Source organism: Hibiscus syriacus, unplaced genomic scaffold, assembly GCF_006381635.1.
Source record: "Hibiscus syriacus cultivar Baekdansim isolate YM2019G1 unplaced genomic scaffold, ASM638163v2 tig00112738_pilon, whole genome shotgun sequence".
Lineage (NCBI taxonomy): Eukaryota > Viridiplantae > Streptophyta > Magnoliopsida > Malvales > Malvaceae > Hibiscus > Hibiscus syriacus.
The window spans coordinates 2,789,472-2,801,439 of NW_024063392.1; the positions used below are offsets into that span (position 1 = coordinate 2,789,472).

The following is an 11,968-nucleotide window of genomic DNA, read 5'->3' on the forward strand; positions in this document are numbered from 1 at the left end:
GAAGTAGATATCTATGGTAATGGTAAACCCTTCCTGAAGCCATTTTCTTTTTTCTTTTAAATAAATTGAATGATTATTTTTTTTATAAATCTATTTATTATTAGTTTAGGTTAGAATATTGGTGGCAGTTATATTTACAATTTATACGTGGCACATACATTAACAACACAACAGGTTCAAAAACAAAGACCAGCTACTGCTTTACTAGGGCTTTGGTCAAGCCAACACCTACAAGGTTTCCATTGCAAGATCAAACAGCAAGCATGTTTCAGTCGTTTTTTCTTTTCAATATTCAATTCTCATCAAACGGTTTTACGCATCACCAACAATAAGATTAGAGATGACGAAAGAACTAAATCGAAAATGTCAAATTTCAGTATGCACACTACAAGTAAAACCAACTACAACACTTCCTCGATGTCCAACACAACACTAGTTCAGTCAATGGTGAGGCGTTGACTTAGGAAGACGTACCCTAGGCCATACACCGGCTGCCATCATAGACGTGGAACTCCCGCTTATTTTCTCTTCCAGTCACACCATCTTTCTCAGCTTTCCACCTGGTTCCCCGGTCCAGCTTAGGCTTTGGGGAGCATTGGGGGTCCTTGGGAGGTGGTCTCTAGACTTGGCAGGGCCTAAACACAATAGGACTAGTGTTCTTATAGAGAACATCTTCATATGAGATGCTGCATTGCACATATCATTAATATTACAGTTAATGATGGGTTGAAGGAAATGCATGGTTCAATAGCTGGTGTTAAATGTATTAGACAATCAATAGCTGGTGTTAAATGAATGAATGTATTGAAGATGCACATATTGAAAGCAAGAGCTTGTTGAACTAGCTCCAATGTTTAAAAGAAGCATTTGATTATGTTGTTCCGTATTGTGGAAGTGAGCTCTTGACGGGAGATGGGATGCCGCGTGGCTAAATGTTAAAGCTTGTGTCGTTTCTTTGAATAAAATTCGGATAAAATTGGTTATATATTAATACTAGTATAACGACTCATTATCTAACTATGATAACCTCATTTCAAGATGTTACTACATTATCATGAATAAGTAGGGATGGCAATGGGTCGGGTCGGGTCGGGTTTTTGGGCCACCCACCCGACTCGACCCGAGAAGAAGGGTTTTCACCCGTGACCCGACCCGACCCGACGAATTAAGGTTTCACCCGACCCGACCCACCGAATATATGACTTAGAAACCCGACCCGACCCGACCCGACCTGAAATAATAATAAAAAAAATTTATTCAATGAAAACAGTGACTTAATTGAAAAAAATTATATGGAGGGACATTATTGTAATTATCCCTAAATATATAGGATAAAATTATATATATTTTTCGGTCGGGTCGGTCGGATTTTTTCACCCTAAAACCGACCCGACCCGACCCGACAGTACATTTTAAAAAAAACCCGACCCGAACCCGAATTTTTTTTAAAAAAATCCGACCCGATCGGGTCAGGTCGGAACCCGTCGGATTCGGGTTGAGTTGCCATCCCTATGATAAGATTGTACTTTTTTTTAAAAAAAAATGCCAATAAAGCTCCCTATTCTTTATCCTATTAATCATTATTATTTAATGCAATTTTAATCCACCGATTTATATCCAGCACATAATTAATCCATTTATAGGTACGGTGTCAAACTTTTGGCCACCACAAAAATTTCACCAATTCTTAACCATTTACTCTTCACAAAGAATAGAATATCTTGCATACCTCCGATTTAGAACATGTAATTTCGTTAGTGATTTTACTACTCATAATCAGATGTCAAAGAAGAGAATGAAATAAAGCACACCAATAAGACTTTCAATAAGAAAACAAAAAGGTAATGTCTGATCTCGCATAAACTTCCGGATTAGAACAAATTCTAACGTGATTATTTGAGAGCTTTTAAGCAAAAAGACATGGATAATTCAAGCAAAGTCGACAGATTTCCAGGAAGTAATGATTCTAACATCAAACATTAGATGAATCCATCACTTGCCTGCAAACCGGTTAAAACCTACGTGTACATATCTACAGTATAAATTCCATTTTTATATTGCTCCTCCATCTCCATCTCCATCTCCTCTCCATCTCCATCCCATCTGTGCTATCCGATGGCTTCAGATTCATCATGAACCTCCAGCTATCCCCTCCTCTATTTCCCATTGTTTCTTTAGTTCGTAGATAGCTTTTCCGCCGCTGCCGCGATAGCAGGGTTGTTATCTTCTGCCAGCCTCTACACGGAGGAATCCAAACCAATAATTACCAACTGTTGTATCGGGGTTAAAATTTGGCAAACTTACCTGTAATGCGCCCATGCCGGCGTTTCCTAGAGTCCACATGGATGGAGCTGCTGCCAGTGCATTAGCCAATGCTTGTCTGCATCACATACAAAACAGAAACCAACCACTTTTCTATAGGAAAGGTGATTTATCAAATGGCAAGCTCCACAGAGCATACCTTGTACTGACATCAGGAGAACTTGAACACTCTGCCAGCATGAAACACTGCTTTTACCATCCATTGCATCGAGATCTATAAGAGTCGTTTTAACAACTCAAGCTGCTCCAGAAAGGGAAGAGCATGTTAATAAACAGACAATAAAGCTTAGGCTTGATCAAATGGTCCATCAGATGAGGAATACAAATGCTCGGTTTGGACCTCTTCAGGATCTGTGTAGTCAATTCCGTCAGCTTCAGAAAGGCAGATGCTCTACTCCAGTAAGCCTCTGAATGTCAACATAAATGGTTTCAATGTTATGCTTCTTGATGCAACTGGCAAAGGAAACAGTAGGATAAGTGCGATCACAAAGGACCTGAATAGCACTAATGCGATCAGTAGACACTTCACCATTAAAGAAATCCAGAGTCTTCCCGTTTTTCTCAAGCATCAAGTCGTTGGCTGATAGTGAACTTTACCATCGCAGTGGGCTGGATAAGAATACTCGGGAACAGTGAGGTCAAACTTTAAGGCTTCGCCAAGTTTAGAGGGTTAAAAAAATGGAAAGCAACAGTGGGAAAACTTGTTCAATATGAAAGGAACTTACAATTGTACACCTTGCTCACCATCATGTCATGAATATTTTCATAAACTACACAACCAACAAAATCAAAATAACATAAATGCTCCATGGATGCATAGACACGTGGAATTGAGTACCTTCTTTGTCAAAAATGTGGGATTTCTTCAGACAAAGTGCCGAGTGCATTATTCAATATGACATCTATTCTATAACTCTGATTCAGATCTAGTCTTAAAAGATCCTACAAATAATCAGATAATATTAAAAAACATAGTGTCCCATACCTCCAAAGCCATTAAGGCTCCTCCATTGCACGCTGCTTAGCACGTAAGTCAGCACGGCGCAGATCAGCCTGGAAGCGCACCTCATATATTTTATTACTCATAACCAGTAGACTACATTCTCAAGACACATTCAACACACTTGCAAATTAATTAATGTTTTGCCTTCCTGAGATATAACCAGATATTTAGTTTTTCAACCTTTCGGCAAAATGGAAATGAAATTAAGTAATTACCGAATATAAGCAACCATAAACTACAGTAAGAAGATATTAAAGAACTACAATATGGCATGATATAAGTACCTCCAACGCACCATCACTCCAATGTTATCAGCTGCAGTTTTCAGTCTAGATGTGCCTTGTCTTTTAAGATCTGAAAAGATACAAGGTTCTTCATGACATTAAATCCATGATACCTTCCTTGAAGATGAACATACTAATTAAAAACACATACAGTGGCTAGATGATGAAGATGTTCAGCCTCATTAGCACTGAAACAAAAGTTCGTAAACTTATGCTAAGAATATAGAGCATGTCAACATGAATGTAATACTAAACAGAGAATTATACCACATCTGATTATGATGGCAAGCTATTTTGACATATATACTGAATTGCTGATTATTACCGGAAGCAGAACAATGTCATTACGGGCCCTTTCATTTACAAACTTTGCATCATTGCACGCAAATCTACAAGCTTCAGCCAAGCCTTGACTTGAGTGTATTTTTCTCCCATGCATGCCTGAATGACCAACTTCATCTTCTGCAATCTGTGCACTGACTCACAATGCATTCAATACGTTCAGGATGGGCCATATCAAGAAGCAAGAAAACGAGATATTACTTAGCAAATTACATTTAGTGCCTAATTTATACCTTATAATGCAAACACTGAAAAACAAAATAAAACTCAAAATGGTGTAGGATGAAACAAAACTCGAGGATGAAGAAAAAGGAACATCCCTTGACGTAGTACATGTAGCAATGAGGTAGGCTAAAGATAAAATAGTAGTTATTGAGAAAAATGAAGATTCCCCATAAACACATTATTGCAACAATAATTCCTAACATGAAAAAGGCAGAACATGAATTATCACTTAGCTAATTAAAAATAGCACATAATTTATCTGGTGCTGGAAATCATAATAAAAACTCCTAACAAAAGCATCACCAATGAGATATTACTCAACTAATGTTCAAGTATTGAGAATTATGATGTTAAAGCAAACAAAAAATTGTCTTACCCAGATGCATCAGGGCAATCAGAACAAAGTTAACAGATTCGGTTGCTTCGGAATTACGAGTACTTGAAGACAAGCATATCGTGGAAGATCCTCGTGTGATAGCAGAACCACCTGTTTTTTCATATATGCTTCCCGACGGGAAACTCAACTTTTCCAGCAAAAGAGGTGTATTTCTCAGTGTCCGACGCTCGAACCATCGACTTATAGGACAGATTCTACTATGTACCCTAGTGTGAACAACATTCTTAGTCACAACTGAGCCACTTGGGACCTTGCTTGAAGTAAATGCCATGGAAGGAATCAACACAGAAAGGAAATAATCCACCCAGAAACGCCCTTTCAACAGCTCAAAGCTAAGGTAAGCAAAACATCTAAATTAGGGTTACATAAAAATATCTTTAATAGTCAAGTTGAATCATTTGGAAAAACAATACTAGCGCTAGGGTAAGAGATTCTCTTGTTATATAAGAATTAAGATAAAAACCAATCATTTAACAAATATCATCATCAAATGATTCAATCTTGACTGAAACAATCAATAGATTAAAAACAATTATTCCAATTCTTTAACGATTCGATTCCAACTATTGCCATCAGACAATGAAAAACACACACCAAAGTTAGCAATAAGTATTTTTTTTTCTTGCAACTAGCGCGCGCGCACACACACAGAGCTTCACAAATTCACTGCGAAAATTGGGTAGAGAAAAGGAAGGAAACAATGAAAACCCACTAAGAGAAAATGTGTAAAATACCCAAAAACTATCAAACGAAGAGAATTAAACCGACCTGCTGAAAGCAAACTGACTTGCTTGACCTTGAAAAATTGAAAACAAAGAGGGAAAGACAATCTAAGCGAAACTGGTTTTAAATAGAGAGAGAGTGTGGAACAGTGGCCAAGGGAATTGGGAAGTAAAATGAGAACCACAAGCAAAGCATGTGGCCCCGAAAGAACCAACGATCGGAACTAGTGTAAGATCTTAAAAGGAAGACAAATTTGCAAGGGTCTTTTTCTGACAATTATCATACCTTACCCAGATGTGATGGATTTGGGTTGCAACAGCAGCCATTATTATTCTCCATTTAACTTCGTTTGGGTAATTCTTTTAACTTTGTCGGTCCAAACGAAAACATGCCTGTCCAGTTTGGATAAACATGCAAGCCTTTGTGTTTCTCAAGCCACTGGTTTTTCTATGCCAAAAATTTATCTTCTTGGGTAAAGTTTTCCTGCACTTTTGGTATTACCAGATTTGAACTGCAATTCCCTTTGCTACCTCCACATTCTTATTCATGGTTTTGAGTGGGGAGTTCTCTCACTTCACTTATCTTCATAAGAGATTCAGGTGATTGCAGATGATACATATGATTCTTTATGTTAATTTATATGCATATCTAAGCATCTGTTGCAAAAAGGGTCTAATATAATCAGCGTGCAAATTATATTAAAAAGTTATCTTTTTAATGTTTAATTTTTTCGTTATATTTTTAAGGTGGTGGTAGTTAAAAAATTATTAAATGATATGTATAATTTAATGATTTTTTTAATAGTAGACACTTAAAATTGTAATGGAGAAAATGTTATATACATTTTTAACGAAAAATTTTTTAGACACCAAAAGTTAAATTTAAATATAATTTGGATACTTATTTTTATATTAAGTCGTGAAAAAAAATGTATTATACAATTATTTATAAGAGATTCTCAATAATACAAATTCTACTCTGTCTTTTTTTGTAGAAATTGAAAGAAAAAAAAATAGAGATAGAGCTAAATGCTTGCTAACTCACCAACATCATATTAAAAGAGCTAGAAGGAGCTGAGTAACTTAATTGATTAAGAATTTATTAAATATTTAAAATTAAAATTTGGAAGGATAAAGATTTTATTTAATTAATATTAAACTAACATAAAAACAATATAATTTAAATAAGTCGTGGATGAATCAAAGTCTTAGAAGCAAAATCATTCTAATTGGTATAATCCTTGAAAGTACATTGTCCCTGAGATTAAGATGATCCTTCACGATTACATTAAAAAACCAAAAACAAAAAATTTAAGACTATACAGTCAGGACATTCCCGTAATTTCAATAATAAATATTGAATTCACACACATGAATGTAGTATATAAATATCATGGAAGATTTCTAATTCAAGCTTAAACCTTTTTAAAACTATCTAATTTTTTTCTGAAAAAAGTATACGCACAGAATATATATATCGAAGACGCAATAATCACACACCAAATTACGATACATAGTCTGTTAATTAAGTAGGTTTATTGAATACAATAATAATGGATTTATATTTAACCCCATCGAAAACTGAATCATAAATCATCGCATGTTAAAAAATATAGTTTTCAATAAATTAAATTTGTTTATTAAACCTTTACTACATCAAATACGAATGATGATAATGGAAAATAAGTAATTTATGGAGTGTAATATGTCAAGGGCAGTTGGGACCTCCTTGTTTGGTCTTCCGTTGTTGTAGCAAGGGCAGAGCTGCTTGTTGCCGTAAGTGCCGGGTGGGACGCATATGCACTTGGAGCAGCATTTCATACAGAAGAACATGCACGGCTTCTTGTGCGACGTCGCCGAGCACCGGTAACTGCACCTCGGCTTGCATTCTACGAATCCATGCTTACGCGTCATTTACATATATACACATCCAAAGCTTCTACAGTTCATGCAACCGAATTCAGGGGGAATAATATGGTTTTACCTAATGGACGAAGCTTAGCACTACCGTAAACCTGAAAGGAATGAATAAAGATGATAATATGATTGAAGCAAAAGCTACTACAATCTACGGAAACAAAGTATATATGAATGAAAACATGAATTTAGATAGCAGTCAGTTATCGGAATATCGATCCTTATATAATTTTTTCGATATTCGAAACTGTTATTGTATGACGATCGTGATACTCACAATAATCATAATAGCACACATTATTTATGCAATCGTAGTAAACGCATAACAATTGAAAATATGTCCATAGCTGCGTACACACCTTAGCCACGTTTGATAGTGTAATCAAAAGAAGGATAGAAAATAGCAGAAACAATGAACTTCGAGAAGAATCTGACGTTCTTTTTGTTTTCTTAAAAAAGAACTCTTTTTTAGTAACACTAAAAAGAATGAGTCGATGACTTTAGAATGATGAAAAATAAGAGGAATAATGCAGATATTTATACGCAAAATATTTAAAAAAATAGAGAGACGGAGGTTTAATTTTGAATTTCGTCCTTTACTTTATGAAAATTAAATAGTTAAGACTTCTATTTGAATTGATCAAAATTTGATCTCATACTTTATTAAAACTAAGAAGCTAGTCCAATTGAATAACACGAGAATCAATTGTCCAACGGTTTATATGTCAAGAGTTAGAAAAATAAAAACTAGTTCAACAATTTATATATAATGTATAATAGAAGGATGGAATTGATCTTTTATCAAGAGGAAATATATTGTGAAAAGAGAAAGCATCGTTTGAGGGTATCTACATGGTTGGGGAAAACCCGAATGAATCATCAAAGCGAAAACTGCGGCGTGGCTTTCATGTGTTTTTCTTGTTACAAACGGAAAGTGCAGTTTTGTGACTTAACTTGTGCCCCCCCCCCCCCCCCAAAAAAAAAACCTATTCCCTATTTAAATGAAGTAGTGAAGGCTGACACTTGGGGATACTACTTGCTTTCACTTCTTGGATTAAATTTGAACTTACAAAAAAAATTCAATTATAAAATGTATGACCTAACAAACATAGATAGCTAATTAGTAAAAATGAATGATCTAAGGACCAAATTAAACACACAAAAAAGAATAATAGGGACATACCACATTAATACATATATATCAAATATACTAAGCTAACTCAATGATTAAAACAATTATGAAACTAAATTTAAAGGACTTAAAGCCTAATATGAAAATTTGAGTATGTAAGCAATGAAGGATTGAAACGAAATAAACCTCAAATTATCAGACAAAATCAATTATTTAAACCCAATTACAATACACAAGAGATGAAAACGAAAACATGCATAAATTAAAGGTTCAGACACGATAATGCCCCCATTTCAATTCCTGATTAAAACAATGATTTACAAAAATAGAAGGATTAAGCGGTCATTTCCTCAATTAGCATACCAGTTCAAATATAAACCAAACGAAACACAAACAAGCAGTGACTAGAATGCAAAGAACAAAATTTAAAGCTTTAAACGAAATAAATTAGATATTGCATTTAGTGACTAAATTGCACATACAAAATACGATACCCCCTGCGCTTAGACCATGTGATTTCAGCAAACCCTATTCTTCAAAATGACACCGTTTATAATCCATATATATATACCTCCTTGTAACCTGTACTACAAAAAGAACTCAAATATTAATATTTAATAATTAATAATTATATAATAAAATAATATAATAATAATATAAATAAATAAACGACTAAATTCCTGAACAAAAACTAGTGTCTACACATAATATTTCCACTAAGAATTAAAGACTAACTTAAAGGCTCATTTATTCTAATTCATGTATTTATTCAAAGCATGAATAATAGACAACAAGTCTAAATAATCTGACCTTGCAGTAAATCATAATTCTCAAGCAGACTGTTCATTCTCGACATGCCTGCAACTTCAACCATTGCATTATCAACTTTAATCAGAATGACTTTGAAATCTATTAACCTTTAAGATTTGTCAATTCATGATTTGGAGAATCTTCTCATTTTACACCTACATAAAAATAAATAGTTGTTGTTGAAGAATCGAAAAAGAAAACGAAAGAACACAAGAATTTTAACGAGGTTCGACAATGTGCTTACGTCCTCGGTGCCTAGGCGGCGCTAGAAGTTTTATTCAATGTCTCATAGGTTTAGGTTACATCTCTATTTATATAAAAACCTGGTACATAATTACATAATTAACCTTGTATCGTACCGCGGGGCTGCGCCCCCGCACCCCCAACCCACATAATCGAACCCCCTCTACAGACTTTCTTTTTATAAGGATAGTTGATGTTCGCTGCTCACTCCGCTCCATCCCCTGTCCTCTTTACTGGTATATTTATGAGTCGTACCTATTAGTTGTATTCTCTAAAGGAACAATTACATTATTTAATGTTTAATGGCTTTAAAAAGCTATTAAAAGCTATAAATTCATTTGAACAATAATAAAAGAATCATTAAACATAATCTTTATGCACAAATATAGCAAATATACTCATGTATAACAGCAATATTCCATTAAAATGAAAATAGCTAAGTCACCAATATAGCTATGTATACACATTAAAAACAATAAATGCTTATTAAAGCAGTAAGCACAATGAATGCTATATATACAATTATGTGACATCTACGACTCGTGTACGGGGACGTAACGGAAAATGGGTGTTTCAACATAAGCTTTGAAACAACTATACAACATTACTAACATCAAAATCCAACTGTTATTCATCCACCAAACAACATCTCAATGATTCAAGTAAAATATGATCTATTTATATCAAATAATAGAGATTTGATGTAGATAATTCTCTATTTACACTTTAATCCAAAAACCTAAGGAAATGGCTTAAAAATGAAATTGAAAATTCTTACCTTGTAAAAATGGAGGTCATGATATGGGAAGAAGATGAAGCAAATTTCTGAGTTTTCTACTAAAATATAATACACTTGTAAAAATCTAATGAATTTAAAATTCATTTAAGCTAGTTGCTAGTTTACCATTTTACCATTAATGAAATATAATAATTTCACTTTTCCATTACCATCATCATAATTACCTCATCGTATAAATATAAAAAATATTCTATTAGTTCCATCTTTGCCCTAGCTTTTCCCAAAATCACAGTCTAATCACTTAATTCAACGGTATTTAATGAAAAATCAACTTAAATCCAATGATCCATGTTAAATTATACTAATTTTTATAAAAATGATTATTAATATTTTAATATCATCCTCCAAAATTTTCTAAGTTTTCGATTCGATCCAATCATTTGAATATTTATTGAATTTTATCTCTTTATAGTCTTTAATATAATCTCGGATCAAAAATCTGAAACCCATGAAAACGCAATTCTTGGGGTTAACCATTCATTACATTATAATTTTCTTCTTGGAAAATTATCAATTTAGTCCCTAAATTCCCCAAGTTTACACTTTAACAACTAAACTTTTAAAATTTATATTTTGTCACTAGCTAAAGTTTTGGGGGTATTACATTAACAATCTATTGGGAAATGTGCTACCAAAATTGGTGCATTGGATAAACATTTCTTGAAAATTTTCAAAGTTTCTTGACATTCATCTTCTGTACTTCAGATTATTCTTTCGAACTAATTTGAACATCGGGTCACATTTGTAGGTTAATGAGAATGAAACGATATATATTCCAACCTTTCCAGAAAACCTCTAACTTCTTTTTCAACGAGGTGTGGAAGATTTTGAATTGTTTTTACTTTATCTGATCAATCTCGATTCTTTTTAGTAACCACAAATCCAAGAGCTTTCCTTAGTCACCTGAATGTCCACTTATTTGGATTGAGCTTTAAATGATACTTCCTAAATCTTTGGAAATTTTTTCTTAAATTTGGCATATGATCCTCTTCGGTTCTGGATTTGAAATCATTTCATCCACATACTTCAATCTCCTTGTGTATCATATCATGGAAAAGAGTCACAATTGTTCTTTGATAGATTGCTCCTACTTTTTCAATTCGAATGACATCACTTTGTAACAGAAAGTTTCCCACATGGTTACAAATTTCATTTTTTCCCATGTTTTCAGGGTTCATTTTATTTGGTTATATCCCAAGAAACATCATGAATGCTTTGTAGTGTTATCCACTAACTTGTCTATGTGCGACCGGGGAAATTATCCTTTGTGTTATCTTTGTTGAGATCTTGTACTCTACACACATGTGAACTTTCCATATTTCTTTGGCACAGGAACTATGTTGGCTACCCATTCAGGATACTTAGCCTCCTGAAGAAATTGCATCGATATGTTTGTACTTCCTCTTTGATTTTTAACAATATTTTGGCCTTATTCTTATGAGCTTTTGTTGAACTGGTTTAAATTCAGGCATGATTAGAAGTTTGTGCACCACTATATCCTTGCTCACCCTAGTATCTTGGTAGACCAAGCAGATATCCCTAATATTGTAGGAAATCTATCAATTCTCATTACTTCTACTGATAAAGTATACCAATCTTCACTCTCTTCTTCTTCCTTAGTCCCAAATTCACAATTCACTTTCTTCTTTATGAGACAAGATTTGTTTGTCCTCATTTTCATCAACTTTAACAATTCATTTGAAATATCACATTACTCATCTTCGCATTCATGACTTCTTGTAGACAAATGTGCCGCTCAAATTATCTCATGC

General features: G+C 34.0%; 1 pseudogene; it reads right to left on the bottom strand.

Annotated features, from left to right (window-relative positions):
• Positions 1-1,832: 1,832 nt before the first annotated feature.
• Positions 1,833-5,612, bottom strand: LOC120182908 (annotated as a pseudogene).
• Positions 5,613-11,968: the final 6,356 nt, after the last annotated feature.